The sequence below is a fragment of the Leuciscus leuciscus genome, assembly GCF_965113295.1.
Source record: "Leuciscus leuciscus genome assembly, chromosome: 6".
NCBI classification, from domain to species: domain Eukaryota; kingdom Metazoa; phylum Chordata; class Actinopteri; order Cypriniformes; family Leuciscidae; genus Leuciscus; species Leuciscus leuciscus.
Window position 1 is genome coordinate 37,745,042 of NC_138730.1, and position 27,339 is coordinate 37,772,380.

Here is a 27,339-nt window from a genome sequence, read left to right on the forward strand (position 1 = left end):
AATCTAGTGTCAGCACTGACTCACAGCCACTACTTCACAGTAAACATGCATTCAAAGAAAAAATATTTGGACAATAAATTTGACATATTCAAGGGCTTTATCTTTTGATAAATTTTTTATTTATTAAGCATATTAAAACAAATTCACAAAACAATGCAAAACAGTGCCACTGTGCATCTTTTATTTTTATTTTGATCATTTTTGCACAAGTACTCAAAGTTTATATAAAACACTTAAGTCTCTACTTGCCGTTAACGGGATAGTTCACACAAAAAATTTAAATTCTGTCATTAATTACTCACTTTCATGTCGTTCCAAACCCGTAAGACTTTCATTCATCTTCTGAACACAAATTAATTGATCTTTTTAATGAAATCTGAGATTTCTTTCCCTCCATTGACAGCTACGCAACTACAAGTTGAACAGTAAAGAAGATTTTTAGCTGAAAATGTGGTCCTTGATGATTCGTATAATGCAAGTCGATAGCTACAGTCAGTTTGAGAGTTAAAAAAACATTACAGGGAAAACAAAATTAATACCTGTGGCTCCTGACGATTCATTGAGGTCGTATGAAGCAAAACAATTAGTCTGTCAAAGAAACTGAACATTATTTACAACATTATTACCTGTAATCCACAGCATCTGCAAACAGTCCTGTCACGGCAGTCGTGTTTTGCCTGTAATATGTTTGTTTTTTACTCTCAAAGTGACAGTAGCCATTGAATTGCATTATATGAATCACCAAAGACCACAGTTTCAGCTAAAAATCTTCTTTACTGTTTAACTGAAAAACAGTCACCTATATCTTGGATGGCTTGAGGTTGAATAAATTAAGAGCAAATTTTCATTTCTCTGTGAACTTTCCCTTTAAAACAGTGACACAAGCTCAGAACTTTTCTCAATGTATATTTGAAAGAATGTTTTGAATGGGTATTCATGTTGTGTAGTGACATAAGCCTCATGAATGTATTATTTATCCCAAAAAAATTTGGCATTGATCAGAGGCAGTGAAAAGCTGCAAAGAAAAAACATACAAAAAATAATGGCAACACTTTACAATAAGTTTCATTAGTTAATGTATTAACTAACATGAACTAACAATGAGCCAAACATTTGTTACAGTATTTATTCATGTTTGTTAATGTTAGTTAATAAAAATCCAGCTGTTCATTGTTTTGTTCATGTTAGTTCATAGCGCATTAACTAATGCTAACAAATCACGTTTGATTTTAATGTATTCGTAAATGTTGAAATTGATATTAACTAAGATTAATAAATGCTGAAGAAGTGCAGTTCATTCTTAGTTCATTTTAACTAAGGTAGTTAACTAATGTTAACCAATGAACCTTATTGTAAAGTGTTACCAAAATAATTTTATAGAATGAACTGTAAACACATCAAGGACAGGACAGGAAAGCCATGGTATTACAAACCACTTCATATGTGCCGTTTAATTCCCATGAGGCATCTGAAAAAGAAAAAAAAAGACCAAGAAGAAAGATTTTAGATATTCATGTAATTGTCACACTAAATAAAGAATCTGACAGCTGTTCTGTACTGTGCTGTGCTTCTTATATCTGAAATTTACCTCAGTTAAGGCCTCTTTGGCTCTTGAACGTTCCTTCCAGCCGCCGTCACGGGTCAAAGGTCAAATCAACAGATGCCGCAAGAACCTATTCCACTATCTGCTGCACTGGTAGAAGACTGGTTTTTCCTTACAGCTCCTGTTAAGAAAAAAAAAATGTGCAAAAAAACATCAACCTCCAGCTAATAAGCTTCTGAGCCCTGATTTATATTTCTTCTATAATGTAGATCAGTTAAGGGATAAACTGGTAGGCCTATATCAATTACTTAAACATTAATTTAAATTGATCAGAATCAGATATCACACGATCCTTCGGAAATCATTCTAATATGCTGATTTGGAACTCAGGTAACATTTCTTATTATTATTATCAATGCTGAAAACGGTTGTGCTGCTTAACATTTTTGTGGAAATGGTGATCATTTTTTCATGATTCTTTGATAAATATAAAGTTCAAGTTGAACAGCATGTATTTGCATTTATTAAATTAAGACATTTATAAGACATTCATTTGTAACATTTTTAAATGTCATTGACTTAATTTCGATCGATTTAAGACATCCTTGGTTAATAAAAGTATTAAACTTACTACAGATGTTTGAATGGTATAGTTGTTTCCACAAAAATATGAAGCAGTACAACTGTTTTCAACATTGATAATAATCATAAATGTTTCTTGAGCATCAAATTATCATATTAGAGTGATTTCTGAAGGATCATGTGACACCGAAGACTGGAGAAATGATGCTGAAAATTATAGCTTTGATCACAGGAATAAATTAGCCAATATTTTACTATAGAATGTAATAATATTTCACAATATTGCTGTATTTTTGATTAAATAACCACAGTCTTGGTGAGCAGAAGAGAATACCATCATTAGTTGACAAACTAAAAATTAACTGCACTTCTACATCATTTATGAATCTTTTTTAATGTTAATTTCTACATATACTAATGCATTATTAATATAAAATGTTGTAGGCTGTTTGTTAACCTTAGTTAATGCACAGTGTGAAGTAACATGACCAAACAATGAACAACTGTTAGTATTTATATTAACTAACATTAACAAATACAGTAACAGATGTATTGTTCATGGTTAGTTAATTGTAATTAATATTAACTAATGTTAAAGCTGCCGTCGGCAACATTTTTTTGATCATATTCAGTGTAATCGACACTATAATCCGACAGAACAACATAAATAAGGTGGTTTTAGAAAAAAACCCGAGCTTCTAACTCCACCTGGAGCGTGTTATTTGTTTTGCAAAAATCCAGCGCTCCCGCTTCATCAGGTCCAATCAGTGCAGGGGGGTGTGAGATCTGACTGTCAATCACAGGTCGTGCACACGCCACAGATCCCCCCTCACTCGCGCACGTTAATATCACATGCACACGCCACGCCTGAAGTTCGCCTGGAGATTGCATGAAGCGTGATGGCGGAGAGAAAATCTACTAACAAGCTTCCAATTCCTCGGTTATTGCTATCTATGGATAGATTAGCCAGGGCAGCCTACCTCCGAGTCCATGGTGTTGACAGATGCTGAAGAGACGGACGCGTTCACAGAAAATCAGGTACACACGCACAGTGACGCACTGACGAGCACGACCTCGATGGGAGGGTGCTCGCTAGTAGTGGGGAGGGGCATGAGAGTTGTAAACATTCAAAATTTTGGCTAATCGACCCTATCTGCCAGACTTGCCGACGGCAGCTTTAACAAATGAAACCTTATTATAAAGTGAAGGTCTGCGGGAGGCCTTAGCTAAGCTAACGCTAGCCTATCACTAACATTACCGCAGTAAAAACTTTAACAACAGTGAAAATAAATGAAAACAGTTAAAATTCATCAATTACATATAATTACAATCCTCTGGGTCGTCTTCGTGTTAGCATATGCCCTCTGAAAACATAAATAAGAGTTAGGCTAGCTAACATTACGATTCAGTACCGATCTAAGGAGCAATACAAACTCCAAAACTTAAGTTAAAAATTAGTTAGTTAGTTAAAAGCTAACGAGTACACAATATAATCAATAAGAAATTTATTAATTAATAAAACAGTTTGACCATGTGTGACTTACCTTGGTGAAGTGTTTGAGGTAGGATAACGAGTAGCGACCGTGCCAGCCTCCTCTTCTAAACTCCAGAAAAATTGTTTCGCGCGCTCGTTTCCACGGATACGGCCCGAATCTGTTATGCGACTGTTGTTCCCGCCCACTGAAACCGGGCCCGGGCTGGATCCGTTTTAGGGCAGTGAAACGGAGGTGACTGTGACGCGGATTTGCCGGTTTGAAGACGGATCCGGATCGCAGTCACCTGCTGTCTGGGATGTTCGGGGACGGGCCGCCAAACACAGGGGGACCTGATACCCTTATATTGTGATTTATGCACATATTGAGTGTTGGGCTGACTGTAAAGGCTTTCGCCTGGGGCAAATTCAGAGTGACAACTGGGAAGGGGCCGCCTAGTGAAGGGGGACCGTGAACCCGTGTGTTGTGTGCTTGAAACATACTGTTTATGTGCTTTGTCTGTTTGTAGAGGCGCGTGCAGTGCAGTGGGCCTGTTTTCTACAGTAAACAAGAAGCAAGAAGTTTCATTTATTTTATTTTTTTTTTTTTTTTTTTTTAGGGTGGTCCAGCTAGCGCGAGACACGAGCCCTCCTTTATTATTTCAGTGGAGCGTGTGTTATGACGGGCTCGGACTGATTTGTGAAGACTCATATCTTGCTTTATTAGAGCTGTTGTAGGAGCAGTGACTATCTGTGGTGGCGCACGCTTCGTAGCGGGCTCGCTGACTGCAGTGATATAGTGTGCAGTATGAGTGGCGCGCGCTTTGTAACGGGCCTAATGACTGATTTGAGAACGTTCCCAGCCACCTGTTAGCGGGGGCTGTGGGGGAACATTTATTTCTCACTCTGTTTATATATTTATAAATAAGTTCAGCAGATTATTTGCGCTAAATGAATGGTTAATGTCATGGTGCAATGAGCAGAAACTGCTCTTTGTAAATAATTGGAATCTGTTTTGGGAGCGTCCTAGGCTTTTCCGTGCTGATGGCTTACACCCAAGCAAATTCGGAGCGGCTCTTCTGTCAGATAACATCTCCAAAATGTTAAATACCCTTTGACTAGTAACCAAAAGTCCAAATCATAGTCTCTGCTGCACCAATTCAACTGATATAAATACTAGTGTAGAACATTGCATAGAAACCGTGTCTATTCCTCGTTTAGTGAGATCAAATAATAAATCTAATGCAGGATCTAGGAAAAATCGAATTGTTATTAAAACAGAAAATGTTGCTATTAGTAAACAAAAACTATTTCTAAAGCTAGGTCTTCTAAACATTAGATCACTCACACCTAAGGCAGTTATTGTAAATGAAATAGTCACAGATAATAGCTTCGATGTACTTTGCCTTACTGAAACCTGGCTTAAACCAAATGATTATTTCGGTATTAATGAGTCTACTCCTCCTGGATACTGTTATAAGCATGAGCCCCGTCTGATTGGTCGTGGCGGAGGTGTTGCAACCATTTATAGAGATATTCTAAATGTTACTCAGAAAACGGGTTATAAGTTTATTTCATTTGAAGTACTTGTACAAAATGTTACGCTCTTAGATGTTAGAAAAACATCCCTATTATCTCTAGCCTTGGCTACCGTATATAGACCGCCAGGGCCTTACGCTGATTTCCTAAAAGAGTTTGCAGATTTTCTCTCAGACCTATTAGTCAATGTCGATAAAGCATTAATTGTTGGAGATTTTAACATACACGTAGATAATCCAAATGATGCGTTAGGAGCTGCGTTTACAGATTTATTAAATTCATTTGGGGTCAAGCAAAACGTCACCGGACCAACACATCGTCTTAATCATACACTCGATTTAATTATATCACATGGAACCGATCCAACCGATATAGATATCATTCCACAAAGTAATGAAGTCACTGATCACTACATGGTAACTTGCATATTACGTACTGCTGTAATATGTCATGCAGCGCCGCGTTATCGACCAGGCAGAACAATCCTTCCATCCACCATAGATAATTTCTCAAATTGCTTATCTAATTTGTCTCAGCTGCTGCCTGAACCCAAACAAACAGATGAACTAGAAGAACTAACTAGCACTATGAGCACCATTCTCTCTAGAACATTGGATGTGGTTGCACCTATTAAATTAAAAAAGGTCAGAGAGAAAAATAAAGCACCATGGTATAACAATACTACGCATGTTTTAAAGAGAGAAACCCGTATTTTAGAGCGTAAATGGAAACAAACTAATTTAGAGGTCTTTAGAATCGCGTGGAAAGACAGTATGTCACGTTATAAAAAGGCCCTAAAAGCGGCCAGGGCTGAGCACCTCCGCAAACTAATAGAAAACAACCAAAATAATCCAAGGTTTTTATTTAACACCGTGGCTAAACTAACAAATAAACAGACGTCACCCGAACAAAATATCCCGTTACAGTTCAGTAGTAATGATTTCATGAACTTCTTCACTGAGAAAATAGAAAGCATCAGAACCACAATTGTAAACGTTCAATCTTCAATCGCGCCTTATAATTCAGCTTCAATTATCACCCCGCAAGAACAATTACAGTGCTTTACAACTATAGAACAAAAAGAGTTAAATAAACTTATCACTTCATCTAAAACAACAACATGTTTATTAGATCCTATACCAACTAAACTACTGAAAGAAGTGTTACCTGTAGTGGAAGAGCCTCTCCTCAATATTATTAACTCGTCTTTATCTCTAGGTCATGTTCCAAGAACATTTAAACTGGCAGTTATAAAACCTCTCATTAAGAAACCACAATTAGATCATAATAATCTAGCAAATTATAGACCCATTTCAAATCTTCCATTTATGTCTAAAATATTAGAAAAAGTGGTGTCCGCTCAACTGGGCTCTTTCTTGCAACAAAATGATATCTATGAAAAGTTTCAGTCTGGATTCAGACCGCATCATAGCACTGAAACTGCGCTCGTTAAAATCACAAATGATTTACTTTTAGCTTCTGACCAAGGCTGTATCTCAATACTAGTTTTACTTGATCTTAGTGCTGCGTTCGATACTATAGATCACACAATACTCTTAGATCGACTACAAAATTATACTGGTGTTCAAGGACAAGCACTAAGCTGGTTCAAATCATACCTATCTGACCGCTACCATTTTGTCTATTTAAATGGAGAAAAATCGATCATAACTCCAGTAAACTATGGAGTGCCGCAGGGATCTGTGTTAGGCCCTCTGTTATTTTCAATATATATGATGCCACTTGGAAATATTATAAGGAAACATGGAATTAGTTTCCATTGTTATGCTGATGACACTCAAATATATATTTCATCAAGGCCGGATGAAAACGCAAAATTTTCCAAATTGACAGAGTGTGTTAAAGATATAAAAGATTGGATGACGCGTAATTTTCTTTTATTAAATCCAGACAAGACAGAGGTAATACTTATCGGTTCAAAAAACCGCCCACAAAACCTCGCACAATACAACTTTAACATCATAGGATGTCCTGTTACTTTATCCGCTACAGTAAAAGACCTGGGTGTTATACTCGATTGCAACCTGTCTTTTGAAAATCATATTTCATATGTTACAAAAACAGCCTTTTTCCACCTTAGAAACATTGCTAAGCTACGTAATATGCTATCAGTTTCTGATGCAGAAAAGTTAGTTCATGCATTCATGACCTCGAGACTGGATTACTGTAATGCCTTATTAGCTGGTTGTCCTGCATCCTCAATAAACAAGCTACAGTTAGTCCAAAATGCCGCCGCTAGAGTTCTTACGAGATCAAGAAAATATGATCATATAACACCGATTTTATCATCACTGCATTGGTTACCTATAAAGTTCCGTATTAATTACAAGGTATTGCTACTGACTTATAAAGCCCTAAACGGCTTAGCTCCAGTCTATTTAACGGATCTTCTATCGCCCTATAATCCATCACGCTCTTTAAGATCACTAAATTCAAGGCTTTTGGTCATACCTAGGATATTCAGAACCACCAAAGGAGGGAGAGCATTTTCACATTTGGCTCCAAAACTCTGGAATAGTCTTCCTGATACTGTTCGTTGCTCAGACTCGCTCTCCCAGTTTAAAACTAGATTAAAGTCGCATCTCTTCAGCCAGGCATTCATATAATCCCACAGTTCAAACTACAATCCGGCCTCTAGCTCATAAATGCCAGAGGAGAACTGGCCCCCGACTGAGCCTGGGTTCTCCCAAGGTTTTTTTTCTCCATTAGGTCACCTGATGGAGTTTTAGGACACCATTAGGTCACTTGATGGAGTTTTTCGGTTCCTTGCCACTGTTGCCTTTGGCTTGCTCAGTTGGGGATATTTTGGGGATATTTAATTTAATTTTATCAATCAATAAATTCCTCTTGAAACAAACTTTGTTGTATTATTTAAATTTAATACTGTGAAGCTGCTTTGATACAATCTGTATTGTGAAAAGCGCTATACAAATAAACTTGACTTGTTTGAGCTGCTTTGAGAACAGCGTTAGTTTGTAGCGGTGCACAGTTTACAGCGGGCCCCTTGACTGCAGCTATAGCTCTGTTTGAATGGTTATTTAACATGACTAGCTGGCCATGCTTCGTCCAATTGCACTCATGCTGGGTTTAGATGGGGGGTGGGGTCAATCGTTGAGCCCGACCAACCCCTTCTTCGGACGCTGCCAAAGAGAGTGAGTCACGCGGGTGCGGGGCCGGCGAGAGCTCGTTCGCTTTAGTGAAAAGATTCAGCGCAGCTGAGATTCGAACTCGGGTCTCTGGAGCGAAAATCTTAGAATCCACCACTGAGCCACAGGGGAAGATTGACAGATAAGAGCTAATATAGTACTTAGAATGGTGGCTTCTTCTCGCAACAGGCTTGCGCACAATTCAGAATTGAATTGAGAATGACTCCTTAGTTCCAATTCAATTCTTGAATTTGAATTGATGTCAAAAACAGGATCTAGAATTACAATTCGAATTTGAATTAAAGGAAGCAGAATTGCAATTCAATAAAAATTCAAAGAAATTCATATACATATTTTAAGTGAAGTGTTTAACAATGAAGCTTTGCAGTATATGTCAGATATGATTGCATTATAAATGATATTAGTTTGAACTACTTGTACAGATTAAATTAAAAGGATATGTTTTCCCCCAGCAATGAATGTTAAAAGCTCTAGTCACAGAACAAATATTTAAGTTTGATTTATTGTAATTGTAATTTTGTGGAACATGATGGAACATGACTCCATTTCCCAGAATGCTTTACTTTAACCAAGTATTTAAAATGGTTGCTAAACAATTTGAGGTGGACATTTGTTTGAAAGCACAATTTGATGGGCAACACTGGACTTTTTAAGTTTCAGAAGTCCCTTACAACTTCACTCTGCACCTGTTGAGAGAATCTTTAGTGTTGCAGGAAAGATATTCAGAACGGTGCAGACTCAATGAAAAAACATTTGAGGAGCTATTGAGAATTAGATGCAACAGTGTTGCTCAGTAATTTTTTGCATTGGAATAAATGATTACTGCATTTACAACAACTTTGTGTTTGTGTGATTACTTTGAAATGAAAATTACATTGGAACAAAACGAATTAAACAACATTGAGAGGGTAATTTATTTCAAGAATTTGATCAATATCTATTTTAGAACAAAATGTATGCAGGGTTGAGGAGTAAATAGTAACGTGAAATGAAATTTCTGTTATTAAATTACAAAATTAATGTAATTGTATTTAGTTGTATTACTGAGGTAAAATGTTTAATTCAATTAGTTACTAATCAACTTAAAACGAAATTGCTTTGCATTGATAAAGTTATCCAAATAAAGTAATCCAAACCATATTTATAATGGGTAACTAATAACAGTAAGCAATAACATTTCCAAAGTAACCTTCCTAACACTGAATGCATGCGAGACTCAACACATTATTTCTGTTGTGTGACTGTGTGGAATTTCTTTGAATTGCCATGAATTTAATTCCACTTCCTGTCATTCCAATTCCAATTCAATGCAACGTCCTGTGGGGCGGAGTAAATTCAATTCAAATTCCAATTCATGAATTGAATGGAGGCCAATTCTGAGATTATGAATTTTGCACAAGCCTGTCTCGCAGTGAGAACAGCCGTCATGAGAGAGAGCAGTTTCAGCGTGGTTTGATTCCAGGCATGAAAACCGCACCGTTGTGTCTGAATCACGGAGAAGGTTTTGCGTTATGAACAGAACGGAAGGGAGTGGTAGCTCTCTTGTGTCGTAAAGAGAGATAGCCGCGTGCACATCTGACCGCGCGCTTCTTCCGTCGGGGCTCAATGAGGGAAGGAAGCGGGGAAGCGCATGAGAGAGAACATTTTCAGAGAAAACGCGCTTCTGTGTGACGTGCAGAACGGAGGGCGGAAATCTTAATCTAGTTATCACCATTTCTTCTCTTCTATTTCCACTTCCAACCCTTGTATCTTTAACATCCCTCTGAATTTGTTTCACGAGTTCACACTTGCATACAATTTGAGGGGGTAATGTTTAATGCGTATTTGGCGTGCTGTCCGGGGGGAGGGCTCCGAGCTTGGAGTTCGGCCCTAACCCAGAGTACTCCCCCCGTATGTAAGTGTTTAGGACTAGAAGCGTGGAGAAGGGGTGGTGGGGGGATGCTGCAAAACCTTCAATGGATTGAGGTGAGACTGCTGAGTGTATATATACCTCTTTTTTTTTTCTTTTTTTTCTTTTTTACAATGTGTTTATTGTTTTTGATTATACAAGACAGGTAACAGAGAAACACATTTCCATTTTGTCACAGTTATTTCCCACCCCAACAAGGGAACATATCACTCTCTTCTCCCATATAGAAATACACAAAAGTTTCAGACAAGAAACAATCTAAATGCAAAACAGATATTGCAAGGTACCCAAAAACCAAATATACATTACTGTACTTTACACATAAAAGTTACATTTTCCAGCAAAACACAAAACGAAACAAAAAAAAACAAACAAACACTAATACATAGTTACACCTCCTGTAATAAATGACCAATATTATTGTTGTTAATGTAGTAATTAAACGGCTTCCATATTTCTTCATATACACCCATTTTGTTTTTAATAAAATGTTATTTTTTCCAGGGCCATACACTGTGCCATGGCATTAATCCAAGCTCCAATAACTGGTGGATCAGGCCTTTTCCAGCTAAGAGCTATTGTTCTTTTAGCTTGTAATATAGCATAATCTATAAATTTACGCTGCTGAAGATTTAGTTTAAGGTTCTTTGGATATAAATGTAACAAAATCATTTTTGCATCTAGAGGAATATTCAAGGATAAAATTATCTCTGTAATATTAATCACTTCCACCCAAAAGTCTCTAATAATGTTGCATTCCCAAACACAGTGTACAAATGATCCTTGAGCCTCTCTGCATTTAAAGCATGTATCAGGAATATTTTTATTAAACCCATTTAGTTTGACAGGAGTTATGTAAGTCTGCATCAACCAGTTATATTGAAGTAGTTTTAAGCTAACGCTACCTAACTGTTTCTGAGAGTTTTTACAGACTTGTCTCCATTCATCCTCAGATATATCCTCATTCAATCCCACCTTCCATAATTCAAGTTTCGGGGTTGTTGATTCAGTAGACCCTGATGTAAGCCAGTTGTAAAAAACTGATATTAATCCTTTATTATTGCATTTCTTAGTAATTAATTCCTCCAAAGAAGAAAGTACTGGCGAGTTTAATGATTGGTTCTGCATAGAAAGAACAAAACTCGTTATCTGTAAGTATTTAAAGAAATGTTTTTTTGGAATATTATACTTAGTATATATCTGCTCAAACGACATCAACGTTCCCTCCTCAAAAAGATCACTAATTTTACTTAATCCTTTTTCAACCCACAACCGGAATCCTGAGTCCTTCGTGCCTGGTTTGAATAATGTGTTGCCCCAAATTGGGCTATACTGGGATAAAGAGTCAGCTATTTTCATGTACTCTCTAACTTCATATCTGTTGCGATTCAGAAGGCAGAGACAGATCCATATGCAACAATGTTTATTGAACAGTTAAGCCAGGCAAAACGAATAAGCCGAATGGCCAGAATAACGGCGTGAACTCGTAATCCAGGAACGGGCAGGGGTCGGGGCAGGCGGCAGACGACGGAATGAAGAGACAGGCAGAAGTTCAGGGCAGGCAGCGAGAATCAGAGTCCGGGGAACAGGCTTGGGTCAGAAGTCAGGCTGCAGACAATCGAGGAAACAAGTAAGTAAGGCAAGGATAAATCAGGAAAACGCTCAGACATGCAACACAGAGTGAAACAATACTTCGCACAGGACGCTGAGTGAGTGAGTAAGATATAGTATGGGTAATCAGTGATCATTCAGAACAGGTGCAGCGTAATCAGAACATAAACGATCCATACTAGGAGAAGTATGCAATGCTCTTAGTATTCTGGAGAGGGCGCTCGAGATTGAGTACAGGGAGAATCACAGAGACTGGATGCCGTAACAATACCATACTCTAATCATATTACAAACAATGGGGTGCGTGGTGACTGTTTTCAGTTGTTTAAACTTATCTGAATATATATACAAGTTTAATGGCAACGCAAAACCACATGACTCCATATCCACCCAGGATGGTTTATTTCCAGAGGAAAAATAAAACATTATTGTTCTTAATTGTACAGCTAAATAGTACCAGTACAGGTTGGGACATTTTAACCCTCCAGTGTCAAATGGAAGATAAAGAAGAGAAAGACGAACTCGAGGGTATTTCTTGTTCCAAATAAATTTCCTGAATAATGAGTTAATCTTCGAAAACACTCCAGCTGGTGGCGCCAAGGGGATATTTTGGAATAAATACATGAATTTAGGCAAAATATTCATCTTCAATATATTTATCCTTCCTATCAATGAAATTGGTAAAGATAACCATCTCTCTAGGTCTTTAGATATTGATTCCATTAAAGCGTTATAATTTGTAGAAATTATATTTTCTAATTGGGGAACAATTTTGATACCCAAATATGTAAATCTGGGTGATATTTTCAAGGTAAATAAATGTGATGTATTTGGACAGCTATCTTTATTAAGCAGCAATAACGATGACTTTGATGTGTTCACTTTATATCCAGATATATTTCCGAATTGATTGATCAGATCTAAAAGTGCTGGTATAGAGGCGTTTAATTGTTTTAGGAATAACACTACATCGTCAGCGAATAAAGCTATTTTATGTTCCTTGCCACCCATTGTAATCCCTTGTATGTGATTGTTAGATCTTACGGCTATTGCTAGTGGTTCGATAGCCAAGATGAATAAAAGTGGGGACAATGGTGAGCCTTGAGGGCAACCTCTTGTAATATTAAATGGCTCAGAAATCATCTCATTGGTTAGAACTTCAGCCATTGGGTTGGAATGTAATAATTTGATCCAATGTAAAAAGGAGTTTCCAAATCCGAATTTTACGATAACGTCAAAGAGATAAGCCCATTCGATTCTATCGAAAGCCTTCTCCGCGTCAAGCGAGTGAAGAGCAGTATCCTTTTCCTCTTTTTGGCTATGCAAAATATTTAAAACGCGTCTTACGTTATGAAATCCCTGTCTGTTCTTAATGAACCCATTTTGATCATCACACAATGCCCGGAAGCACCATCTTTTTGCAAAGATTTGACATATTATTTTGGTATCTGTGTTTATTAGGCTAATAGGTCGCATATTTCCACACTTTGTGTTCGGTATTCCTGGTTTTGGTAAAAGAATGATCAAAGCCTCTCTCATAGAAGTAGGAAGACAGGCACTATTATAACATTCTATGTACATATCATGGAGTGGCTTAACCATTTTATCACTGAAATATTTATATAGGTTGATGGGCAGGCCATCAGGTCCTGCTGTTTTACCACCTTTTAATGTATTTATAGCCTCCATAATTTCAGCTGCAGTAATCTCACCATCTAATTTAATTTTTAGTTCCTCAGATATTTTAGGAATGTTGAGATTATCAAAAAACGCGGAGTGGGCATCAGTCGTGGCCTTATATTCAGAGCAATATAGCTTTTCATAGAAATTTCTAAACGCTTTATTAATTTCCATCGGATCTACAGTCATATTTCCATTTTCATCTTCAATACTAGTAATTGCTCTTTCTGATTCCTGTTGTTTTATACGCCAAGCAAGAAGTCTGCCTGGATTTTCTCCCTGATCGTAAAATGGTTGCTTTAATCTTAATAAATTGGCCGCTGCTTTTTCATGTGTTTTTTCATTATATTGGGTTCTTAACAATAGCAATTCTTTTAGAACATCAGTATTTTGGCCTGCTTGTAAACTTTTTTCCTCGAGTAAGCGAATTTTTGTTTCAAGTGTTTTAAATTTCTCCTGTTTCTCTTTTGTGTTCCTACTCGTATAGCTTATAATTTGTCCTCGTATAAAGGCCTTAAAGGCTTCCCATCTGATTATAGCTGATGTTTGGGTGGTGTTATGTTCAAAATAGTAATCCATTTTTTCCCCTAAGAACTCAAGAAATCTTTTGTCTTGCATCCAGTGTATTTGAAATCTCCATTTAGTACGATTATGAGTAAACTTTGGTTCAACGTATGTCAAAGACACAGGAGAGTGATCTGATATAAGAATACTACTGTATTGACAATTTCGGATACATGAAATTTGTTCAGCTGATATCAAAAAGTAATCTATTCTTGAGTATTCAGAATCAGAAAGAGCTTTATTGCCAAGTGTGCTTGCACCCACAAGGAATTTTTCTTGGTACTGAAGCTTCCAGTGCACATATACAAATACAAATACAAATACAACAAGAAACATAGTAATACAAATTCTAAGAATAAAATATATAAAAAAAAATAAAAATAGTATAAAAAGTAATAAAAGGGGTCACAGTTGGGTTTATTCTGAATAAACATTTACAGATTATGAACATATTTACAGTATTTTGAGTAGTATGAATAATATAAATATAAATATCACCTGAGTTAGAGAATATTACACTAGACAGTGGGAGTCTAGTGCATGTTACAGATTATGAACATATTTACAGTATTTTGAGTAGTATGAATAATATAAATATAAATATCACCTGAGTTAGAGAATATTGCACTAGACAGTGGGAGTATTGCACTTACAGGCATATGCCTTGGGGGGCATGTTAAGTGTTCAGAAGGGAAATGGCCTGTGGAAAGAAACTGTTCCTGTGCCTGGATGTTCTTGTGGCCAGTGATCTGTGTCGCCGTCCTGACGGTAACAGTTCAAACAGGGGGTGTCCAGGGTGAGTGGAGTCTGTGATGATTTTACCTGCTCTCTTCCTCACTCTGGAAGAGTACAGGTCCTGGAGGGTTGGCAAGGGGGCACCAATAATCCTCTCTGCAGTCCGGACTGTCCGTTGTAGTCTCCTGATGTCCGATTTGGTAGCTGAACCAAACCAGACAGTGATGGAAGTGCTTAAAACAGACTCAATGACGGCTGAGTAGAACTGGATCAGCAGCTCCTGTGGCAGATTGAACTTCTTCAGCTGGCGAAGGAAGTACAGTCTCTGCTGGGCCTTTTTCACAATGTGATTTGCCCACTTCAGGTCCTGAGAGATGGTAGAGCCCAGGAACCTGAATGACTCCACTGCTTCCACAGTGCTGTTCATGATGGTGAGAGGGGGAGTGCTGGGGATTTTCTCCTGAAATCCACAATCATCTCCACTGTTTTGAGCGTGTTCAGCTCAAGGTTGTTATAGCTGCACCAGACAGCCAGCTGTTCAACCCCCAGTCTGTAAGCAGACTCGTCACCATTTTGGATGAGACCGATGACGGTGGTGTCGTCTGCAAATTTCAGGAGCTTGACAGAGGGGTCTTTAGAAGTGCAGTCATTAGTGTACAGGGAGAAGAGCAGTGGGGAGAGAACACACCCTTGGGGGGCGCCAGTGCTGATGGTGAGGGTCCTGGATGAGAGCTTCCCCAGTCTCACTCGCTGCTGCCGGTCGGTCAGGAAGCTGGAGATCCACTGACAGATTGAGGATGGCATGGAGAGCTGAGTCAGTTTGGCTGTGAGAAGATCAGGGATGATGGTATTGAAGGCCGAACAGAAGTCCACAAATAAGATCCGTGCATAAGTCCCAGGTCTGTCAAGATGTTGCAGGATATAGTGCAGTCCCATGTTGACCGCATCATCCACAGACCTGTTTGCTCTGTAAGCAAACTGAAAGGGATCCAGCAGGGGTCCAGTGATGTCCTTCAGATAGGCCAACACCAGTCTTTCAAACGACTTCATGACCACAGACGTGAGAGCGACAGGTCTGTAGTCATTAAGTCCAGTGATTTTAGGTTTTTTGGGAACCGGAATGATAGTGGAGCGTTTGAAGCAGCAGGGAACTTCACACTGCTCCAATGATCTGTTGAAGATCTGCGTGAAGACTGGGGCCAGTTGGTCAGCGCAGGCTTTTAGACAAGCAGATGAGATGCCGTCTGGGCCTGAAGCTTTCCTAGTCTTCTGTTTTTTGAAGACTCGGCTCACGTCCTCCACACAGACCTTAAGCTCAGGTTGGATGGCAGAAGGGGGGAGGAGAGGGGTTGCAGGAGGTGATGGTGGATGTGTGAAGTGCACATCAGAGCGGGTGTGAGGTGTGAGTCTGGGCTTCTCAAACCTGCAATAGAATGCATTGAGAGTGTCAGCCAGTTGTTGATTCTCCACAGATCGGGGGGATGGTGATTTGTAGTTGGTGATGTTCCTCAGGCCTCTCCAGACTGATGCCGGGTCGTTGGCTGAAAACTGGGTTTTCAGCTTTTCAGAGTAGCTTCTTTTAGCAACTCTGATCTCCTTTGTCAGTCTGTTTCTGGCCTGGTTATACAAGATTTTATCCCCACTTCTGTAAGCATCCTCTTTGGCATGACGAAGCTGTTTGAGTTTCCCAGTAAACCATGGTTTATCATTAGTGAATGATAAGAATGTCCTGGTAGGAATGCATGTATCCTCACAGAAACTGATATATGATGTTACAGTATCTGTGAGCTCATCCAGATCGGTGGCTGCAGCTTCAAAAACAGTCCAATCAGTGCAATCGAAGCAGGCCTGTAGATCCTGCTCTGCTTCGTTGGTCCATCTTTTTACAGTCCTTATTACAGGTTTAGCTGATTTCAGTTTCTGCCTGTAGGTCGGTATAATGGCGCGTTTCCCCCGAGCGGTACGGTACGGTACGGTACGGGTCGGTACCCTTTTATTTGCGTTTCCACTGCCAAAAGTTGAGAATGGTACCAAAAAGCCGAACCGTACCGTACCACTTTTTGGGTACCCTTCCGTTGGGGTACCTAGCACAGTGGTACGGTACTAAAAGGTGGAGCTAGACTCACTGCAGGACGTTGATTGGTTGACAGAGAATCGTCACTTGCGCGTGCTACGAGGGGAATGACAACATAAGAAGCGCCATTTTTTTGTATACAGTTTAATATAATATACTGTTACTGTGTCACGAAATGTAATTTTAAGAGTTTTTCAGGCGAGAATGTAGTTGTTTAAAGCTCTAATCTGTGGTTTATTTATAAAGATGATTTGTTTTTCCCCGGTTGTGAGATCCATGCGATCAGCGGGCGCTCGGCGCTCATGTTTCCCGGCTGGATGAGCCTTTCCTCGGCTAAGTTAGTTCTTCTGACGTTCGCCGATGACTCCGACGGTAGTGGTTAAACATGAGATATAATTCGTCTTGTGCAGACCTAACGGGCGATCTTTGGTCTCGTGAATATATAATTCGTTCCCGGTCAATCGTTTTGGCTGAGGGCTAAGTTTAGTTTCATATTATAGGCTATTTGTATTTAACTTTACTGTTGTAATGTTAGACTAGCGCAGCATTTGGACATTTGACTGAATTGTTTGCTTTATTTCTTATTGTATAGCTTCTTGTACCTTTTACTTAAACTTTTATATTGGCTATTATTGATAAAACTGAAATTTTACAAAAAGAAATATGGTTTCTTGTCATTTTCTTATTACAAGATTATCACTGATGTTTATTGCAACATTTGTACAAATGCATATATTGCCTGTAATGTGTAATTTTTTTTATTATTTAAACGAAAAGAGGTAACGTTAGGGTTGTGTTTTAAATTTCGTTTTGTTATAAATAGAATAACGTATAACGTGCAGTGAATAATCAATATGCGTTGCGCATGAACCACATTTGTGTCCCTATAATGTTTAATTTATTTAAATGAAAACGAAAAGAGGCAGAGTAGTGTTTTATAACATATTTCGTTTTATTGTTGCTTAAATTTGTACATACAGAGTAACAGAGATAACCGGAGTAGCAGAGCGAGCTGAGTGACGCTTTTAAGAACGCGCTGTACCATGTGCATGTAGGAGTGAGTCGCACATGGCAAGTACAAACTTTGCGTACTTAATATTGAGAAAAGCCTAATGTCGGCGCTTGTCTTCTTGTGACAAACATGTCGAGGAGCAAGAACAAGATCTGCTGTATATGTCATCCATTGTAGTTTACTATGTTCTTCTTCGCGCGAAAATTACGTCGATCGAAACACCACGCCTATCAAGTAAGGGTACTGTTGGCAGTGGAAACGCTAGCCAGATCATGGTTAACAGACCCGAACCGTACCGTACTGTACCGTACCGTACTGTACTGCTCAGTGGAAACGAGCCATAAGATGAACCAAACAATGATCAGAGAGCCCCAAAGCTGCCCGTGGGACGGAGTGATACGGATTCTTTATCGTGGTGTAACAGTGGTCCAATATATTACTGTCTCTGGTAGGACATGTAACATGCTGTCTGTATTTTGGCAGTTCACGGGAGAGATTTGCTTTGTTAAAATCCCCAAGAATGATTAAAAGAGAGTCTGGGTACCTTTGTTCCATTTCAGCTACATGTTCAGGCATGGGCGTCGGAACCATTGTATATGGGTGGGACAGGACCCACCCACTTTTTAAGATCAATGATATTATACCCACTCACTTTTACCGTCTCTAATTCAGCGCATTTGTCTGTTCGCTTTTCAGAGCGCCGTCAGTCAAATCCATTCCACTTGAGGAATTAAAATAAATATTTTTTTTAATAAAAATTAATAAATTAAAATCACTACATTATATTTCTCAACGAGCCGCAACTGACGAAAGTAACCGCCCGTTGTACCTTTCCAGTCAAATATTGCATTGCAAACATCAATAACAGCTTTAAGTTGTCATTGCTGGCAAATGACCGTATTAGGGGGATAATCCACGGATAGCTGTGCATTTAATGCACGACGTGGAGGCAAAGAACCGCCCGACGTTAAGTGGAGTTTTACTTGTTTAATTAAAAGGCACCAGAATGAAATGGTATTTACTCCAGTAACAGTTTTCTGGGGGAGGACCCACCCACTTTTTTTCTTCTTCCGACGCCAATGTGTTCAGCCAGCTGTTGTATCGCCGCGCTCACACACGCGTCTGGAGGAATGTAAACATTCGCGAGAATGAATGAGGAAAACTCCCGCGGCGAGTAGAAAGGTTTACAGTTTATGAAATGTGCCTCTAAATTAGGAGAGCACATCTTCTTCAGTGTTGTTACATCTGAACACCAACTTTCGTTAATGTAGAAACACAATCCACCACCTCTCGTTTTCCCCGTTAGTTCCGCGATGCGATCCGCTCGGAACAGCTGAAAGCCCGGCAGATGTAGTGCGTTGTCCGGTATGGCTTCACTCAGCCAGGTTTCAGTGAAGCACAGAGCAGCGGAGTTTAAAAAATCCTTGTTAGTGCGGGTGAGGAGAAGAAGTTCGTCCATTTTGTTAGGAAGAGATCGGAGATTCGCAAGATGAATACTGGGGAGTGCAGTGCGGAGGCCGCGCTCGCGGAGTTTAACCAGCGCGCTTCCCGCGTTTGCGTCTGACCGCGCGTTTGAACAACACCGCTGCCCCTCCGACGAGAATGTCCAGTAAAACGTCTGAGTAATCAAAATCTGTAAAAAAGTTGTCTGGTGTGTGTTTCCTAATGTCCAGTAGTTCGTCTTTGGTGAAACTGATAGGAAAAGAATGACTAAACGCAGAACAAACCAACAAAAACAACACAATAACTGGAGAGCTCCACACCGAGGCAGCCATCCGCGGCACCATCTTGAAACTATGAAACTTGAAACTTCTTTAGAAGTACTCGACCAACATGAATATTCCCTTTTTATTGGGTTTTGAGCCCTCCATATATCCACCAGGTTGAGTTCCTTTATAAAATGTTGTAAAGCTTTTCTAGACCTTACATGAGTGTTATCGATACCAGATGACCGGTCCTTACTGGGCTGCAAAACACAATTGAAATCACCTGCCACAATGTGTTTTCCGGGCATTTTGGAGATTCTCAAAAATAAATCATTATAAAAATCTGCGTTATCATCGTTAGGTCCATATACATTAAAGGAGAACTCCGGTGAATTTTTAAGTTAATCTTGATCGTTTTACCTTTGTGAATACTGTCTATAGAAAAAAAAAACGAACCGGATCGGTGCTTGCAACGCGGAGCTGTTACAGTTAATGCCCAGAGCTCCCATTCAGCTAAAACGGCAGTTATGGGGGCATTAACCTAAATAGTGTCTTTGTGCCTCTTAACAGACACAAAATGCAATTAAAATGTCTGTCCAACATGAACAGGGCCCTTACATGACAACAAGATGCGTTTAGCAACTTAGCCATTGTTTAAACTCACCTAAATAGTGTTTTAGACGGCTAGCTGTAGTCTCGCGCTGAAGTCCCGCTCCTCCCACCTGCACTATGTGCGTGATTTTTTTCCCCAAACCACTTCAGCGGAAATCCCGCCCTGCAGCTGATTTAATTGGTTTAGGTTACAGTGACGATTGACATGACCAATGAAAACCTTAGAATCAGCTGCAGGGCGGGATTTCCGCTGAAGTGGTTTGAAAAAAAAAAAAAAAAAAAAAATCACGCGCACTTTTTCCGGCTACAACTGAGTTTCCACGGGACTTCAGCTAGCTGTCTAAAACACTATTTAGGTGAGTTTAAACAATGGCTAAGTTGCTAAACGCATCTTGTTGTCATGTAAGGGCCCTGTTCATGTTGGACAGACATTTTAATTGCATTTTGTGTCTGTTAAGAGGCACAAAGACACTCTTTAGGTTAATGCCCCCATAACTGCCGTTTTAGCTGAATGGGAGCTCTGGGCATTAACTGTAACAGCTCCGCGTTGCAAGCACCAATCCGGTTCGTTTTTTTTTTCTATAGACAGTACTCACAAAGGTAAAACGATCAAGATTAACTTAAAAATTCACCGGAGTTCTCCTTTAACCAGATTAATCCGAGTTGATAGAATGTTTCCCTGTACAATCAAAAATCTACCTTTGGGGTCTTTAGTTATTTTATCAATGCGCAAAGGCATAGACTTATGTATCATGGTTATACGTAACTCCTCTGGAATTAGAATAGTAAGCTGAAGACAGTACCTGACCTGGCCATCTATGCTTAATTTTGATTATCTCATGATCTAACATGTGTGTTTCCTGCAGGAACACAATTTTGGCTCTTAGCTGTTTTATTCTACCTATTACTTGTTTTATTTTAGTAAGTTTACGTAGGCCTCTACAATTCCAAGATACACATTCAACCAAAACGTCTGTCATTTGTTATAATGTCATAATTAACATAAAGAGAGGTAAATTACCTTAGTGCGAGAATAGCAATAAAAACCTATAAAAGGTACCATTTGAAATAAAACCCAAAACGAAAAGGAAGAGAGCGACCCACCCAGAACCCAGGCCTGACTCACTAGAACATACAGGCTCCCCCAAACCCCTAAATAGCTTCCCTCCATTATCGGGAATAGGTCCACACTATACTGAGGAACTATTCTCCTGTAAACCAAAACTCAGCTCAATTGTCTATGTACAAAAAATATTCCAGATAAGCTAGTTTATCTATCAACTAAAAATAAAATGTGCGCCATACTACATGCACGTACTTTTCAACACTCACGTAAGAAGCACCTAATTGCACTTTAAGAAGAAACCAAAAGAAAAACCAAAAGAAAATATAGCTTTAAACAAAGCTTATTAATACTTTATACTAGTATTTTAAAAGAATCAAGTCTGTAAGTAGTACAGTGTCAATTTTCCAGCAGAATTAGGCCCTACATACCTCTTAGTTTCCAGCAGCCATTTCTAAAGAGATTGTAAGCTTAATAAGAGTTCTCATCAAAACACACTTAATTTAGTCATCCTCAGTCACTGGCTCCAGTTTCTTGATGTACTTGTTCACGTCCGCTGGTGTATTGAAGACGACAGTGCGGTCATCATTGGTCAACAGGAGCCGTGCGGGGTATATTACCCGGTGCTTGTCCAGACCGAGTTCCCGTAACCGCTTCCTCACGCCGTCGTAGCTCCTCTGCTGCGCAGCTTTCAAGATGTTTTCTCTGTCCTTGTAGTTTAAACACTTGATGATGATGGTTCTCGGATACGTGGTGGAACTTTGGCTCGCTGTTATCCGGTGCACTCTCTCCAAAACCGGTGGCGTTATCTTCAGAGTATCCGCTATCCACTTTTCCATAAAGGAACAGGTATCATTGCCTTCTACTTTCTCGGGTATGCCCAGTACACGCAGGTTATTACGTCTACTCCTCCCTTCTAAGTCTTCGACTTTGTTATTGAGGTTTTTTGTCTTGCTCTCAAGTTTTTCGATAGTTTCTTTCAGGGTTTGTATCTCGTCTTCTGCCGTAGATATCCGCATTTCGGCTTCCATGATACGCCCACTACAGTCTTTAACGTCCGTTTGGACAATTCTTATTTCCGTCAGTACACCGTCAATTTTTGTGTTAAAGTCTTGTTTGAATGAGGTTATGGCAAGCATGAGGCCCTTTGTTGATGGATTATCCATGTTTATGACTTGTTCGGCGTCCGCGGAAACATCAGCATGTGCCTGCTCCGGTGAGCATGGCTCCCCTTCAGCTAGCTCCTGGCCTGCATCCTCACAGCTCTCTATCGTTTTCTTCTCCTTAGCCGCTTTTTTTGGCATGTTTGAAGTAGTTTACTCTTATGCTTACAATTTTGTCTCCTTATATGACCTCTCTCTGGAATATTTTGCAGGATTTATTGAAAAGCAATTGAGCACGAGGAAAACGCGTCTGCTCACCTTGCCGCCATAACCGGAAGTCCGTATATACCTCTTACCATTGATTGCTGAGTGCTCTCCACTTGTGTTAATTATCTGAACGTGCTCCTCCCGAACTTTAATAAAACATCATTAAGTGTCTCCCTTTCTCCTCTCTATCCCACCTTTCTTGCCACTTTTGATTTATTTTCTCCCATATCACACTTTTAACCTCTGCTTTGCTAATACTTGCATTTCTATATTTCCTTTTGTTAACGCCCTTTTTGCTAATCTATCTGCCATTTCATTCCCCCTTATCCCTGCATGTCGTGGAACCCAAATAAATTTGACCTGTCTTCCTTGATTTACTATTCTTGTTAGTGACTGGAGTACTTCAAACAGAATATCTTGATGCCTTTTTGAATAGAATGACTGTAGGCTTGCTAAAACTGTTGATGAATTTGACCATACCAAAACTTTGTCATGTCCCGTCTTTTCTACATCAGGATTTATGGGTAGTGTTCCCGGTTCCGGCTGACCTAAACTATGCAGCCTAACATTGAATTATAGAAGTCTATAATGTGTTATGTGTATGCTAGGCCAAAGAAATGTGTTTTTAGTATAGATTTGAACTGACAGAGTGTGTCTGCTTCCCGGACAATGTTAGGAAGATTGTTCCAAAGTTTTTGTGCTAAATAGGAAAAGGATCTACCACCAGCAGTCGATTTTGATATTCTAGGTATTATCAACTGGCCGAAATTTTGAGATCGCAATAGACGTGAAGGACTACAATGCGTTAAGAGCTCGCTCAAGTACTGCAAAGCTAAACCATTTAGTGCTTTGTAAGTGATCAGCAATATTTAAAATGTATACGATGTTTAATAGGGAGCCAATGCATTGTTGACAGAACCGGGCTAATATGGTCATACTTCCTGGTTCTGGTAAGAACTCAAGCTGCTGCGTTTTGGACCAGCTGTAGTTTGTTTATTAAGAGTGCAGTGCAACCACCCATAATAGCATTACAATAATCTAGCCTTGATGTCATGAACGCATGACGCATGACGTTGCAGTTGACTTTCAAATAATTTTGAAGTTAGGACACCAGTTAAGTTGTCCTAAGACAGTTTTTAGGATTTTTTGTCGAGTTAGGATGCCTCTGTAATAGCCTTTACCCTAGTTATCCATAGTTAAAATAAGATTAGGCACTTAAGAAATGTCATTCTGTAATAGCTTTTGTCCTAAATGAGATCCTAACTGAAATTGCCATGGTTACCAAACAGATAAGAAAGTTATTAAGGGTAAGGTTCTTGGTGCTCAAGAACAGGGTAGATATTAACGTATGGATGTTAATAAAGCCTCAAACCACATGAATATTATGCTGGTAGCACAAATCGTCAGAACACTGGTTTCCATTGGTATGAGCCAGTGGATAATGGTATGCACCACTAGAACTTGTGACGTGCCACTGACATTATCGTGGGACATGTCGCCATGTTGTGGTGCTAGTAGCATGTGACATATGAGTTGAGCAGCTGATGTGTGACACAAAATGTTAAATAAATAGCCTAATTTAGTGATTTAAAATAAAAAAAATAATATAAATTAATCGTCTTTACAAATTGTTAATATTTTTCAAATATGTAGTCAGTTAGTGGCACATCTGTATTTGAGTGGTATGCGCCACTGAATGTTGTGTAATACCAGTGCTATTGTATGTTGTTGATCAGGCAAACTGCCCATTATAGGAAAGTCACAGAATAAATCTGTCACTGCGAATGATGCATTAACAGTAGCATCCGTTACTGTAAACCTTTATTTTTGCATGATGCTGAGTGTGTGCCGGTATGGTGTCAGTATAAGTAAATGTAATATTGGCCATTGCAAGAAAAACCAAAACTTACGACAGTTGAGGAAGATCCATGGGTGTTGTATTTATTTACTTGTGAGTTAGCATAAACAAAAACTAGTAATCAAAGTCTGATATTGATCTAAATAAATATAGATAGATATGCCTATAATTTAATATGTGGTTACTGGTTCTCATCTATGACTGAAATATATATAAAAAAATAATTATTATGGTTACGTAAAACCTTTTTTTTTTATTGTGTGAACATGCATTCCTTCTGGAGATGCCTGAATGTTTTGTTAAAGTATTTGACTTGCTGTAGGCCCATTATAATTGACATCCAGAACCCTGCTGAATGAAACACACTGAAGATCCTGAAGAACAAAGAGACATACAAGACCATCGCTGAGCCTACGAGAGAGTGGTGCTGCCCGAGGATTTTTGGGAACACTTTGCTTAAACAATTCTCCGCCGCTGTGAAACGAGCTGGACACTACAAGAAGATTTTCTATGATGGAGGAGCTAAAACAGCTGTTGGAGGAACGGATTAACCGCCTAGAAGATCTAATCTCCAGAGTGTTCCTCCGGTCGGACAATGTGTCCTATTTAGTAGGTGTACCAACAAATGCTAATGCTAATATAGCAAAACATGCTACCGTAAGGCCAGAAGGCTCGTCTTGTTGGCTCAGCAACGGGGCTAGACCGAAGGTGTCAACTCCAGCGGGGACCTGGTCTGATGTTGTGCGACGCAGGGGCAAGTCGAACGGGAAATCAAGAATGAGAGCACCCGTCCTCAGATCACCGCCTGAACTTGCACTACAAAATAGGTACGAACCTTTGACTCAGAATGAACTGTCTGTAAATTAACCTAGGGATGCTAACTACAGTACTTGTATTAGGGCCAAACAAAATCCAAGACATGGCCCTAAAACTACTGATAGTACCGGGGAAAGAAGAAACTTTGCTAACTTTACGGCTGATAAGTTAGATACGATCCTGATTGGGGATGATCTAACCAAACAGATCAGAATGGCAAAGACTGAAAATCTAACAATGACTGATACATCGGTTAGAGAGCTAACAGAAATGCTACCAATTATTCTCTCCACATATCCAAGCAACATGCAGATTATTATCCACACTGGGTCTTTTGACATTCAAAGGAAAACTGGATCTGAGATCCTATAAAAGGATTTCTCTATGCTACTGAAGGAAATAAATAAGCTTCAACAAGTTTTTTTCAACCGTGGGGAAAGGAATTGAATCTTTTAGCAGACTCCTTGGGCTGAATACATGGCTGACATCGACTTGCCTCAACCATGGGATAAGGTTTATTGACAATTTTAATATTTTTTGGAACTGTAAGGACCGTTTTAGATCGGATGGGGTACATCCAAACATCATGGGGTGCCATTTACTTGGTGCTAACATAAGTCACGATATTGGGATGCCATTCCCCAATAAGTTAAGCATGAAGGACAGTATTCATAGGTAGAGTATCCACTCACTCATCCCAGTTCTTCCAGTTCCTCATTCAGATCCCCCGCAATTATCACATACACCCTCCTTTCCTCCACCACACTCATCTATCAGGGAGCTAGTTCTAACCAAAGAGAGCAGAGCTCAACTTTCTCTATGTCCCACCTCACCCCACTGTTCAAAACGAGTGCTTGGACAACTGCCACATCGTCAACCATCTTGGCCTCTAATTCCACAGAGCACAAAAAGCACTAAGTGATGTGTTCCGGGTCCCTGCCATTGTGAAAATAGCTATGTTGATTGTGTTGAGTACAAGCTAGGACCCAGTATCTCTATTCCTGTGTTGATTGGAAATAGAAGGAATCATGATGAGCCTGCAACTAATAAAATAAACCTGGCTAATCTGTTAACTGTACTACGTCAACCTACTAGTTTAGGATCCCCTATTATACCTATTAAATTGGCCTAACTTAACATCAGATCCCTTGCCAACAAATAATTCTTGGTAAATTATATTATATCATCCTATAACTTAGATTTCATGTTTCTCACTGAATCGTGGCTTACAGAGGACTGTAGTGCTACTATCCTTAATGAGACAGCTCCTGAAAAATTTGGCTCTATGACTATGGGCCCTATTTTAACGATCTGAAACGCAAGTGTCAAGCGCAAAGCGCAAGTAACTTTGTGGGCGGGTCTCGGCGCTTTTGCTATTTTCCCGGCGGGATAAATGACTCTTGCGCCAGGCGCAAATCTAAAATGGGTTGGTCTGAAGTAGCTTCATTATTCATAGGTGTGGTTTGGGCGTAACGTGAAATAAACCAATCAGAGCGTCATCTCACATTCCCTTTAAGAGCAGATGCGCTTTTTCCATAGCGGATTGCTATAGAGTTCGGGATCGTTGCGTCACGCCGCAATGCATTGTGGGAATCACGGTACGGAAGTAGATGTACTGTATAGTAGGCAGTAGGTAACGTTGATCATTTGGTCATTAATTTAGGTTATTTTTTGGAAAATGGTTCAGTATTGCTGTATTGTGAACTGCTGTAATCGGTCTCATGATCGACAGGGCAAACGCCTCATAAATCATATTAGTTTTCCCTATTTTCGTCGGATGGCTTGGGTCGCCACTGGTCGTCAATATACTAGCAGCTACCGGACGAAAACAGTGGATTATTGCACGTATGATAAATTACTCCTGAAGTGTAACAAACCCGCATAGACAAGCTTCGTAGCTCACAGAATTTGACAAGTGTGTGTGTCTGTGTCACCACTGATGCTTGGTTAACGGTGCGAACGATTGTTTTCTCCGCGTTTACTTTGTAGATCTGCAGATCTTGCAC

General features: G+C 39.4%; 2 protein-coding genes and 1 long non-coding RNA gene across 3 annotated transcripts in view; 2 read left to right on the plus strand and 1 right to left on the minus strand.

The window, feature by feature from the left end:
* LOC309501370 (uncharacterized protein) overlaps nt 1-27,339 on the plus strand; it is a 220,324-nt gene that overhangs the window by 113,498 nt on the left and 79,487 nt on the right. The window lies entirely within an intron of this gene.
* Nucleotides 1-27,339, plus strand: part of LOC309501540 (caspase a-like) — a 105,427-nt gene that overhangs the window by 7,666 nt on the left and 70,422 nt on the right. The window lies entirely within an intron of this gene.
* LOC309501565 lies at nt 97-3,915 on the minus strand. Its single transcript, XR_014206908.1, has 3 exons — nt 3,670-3,915; nt 1,589-1,724; nt 97-1,468 (listed from the first exon to the last, which is right to left on the minus strand). It is a non-coding gene; the product is annotated as an uncharacterized lncRNA (long non-coding RNA).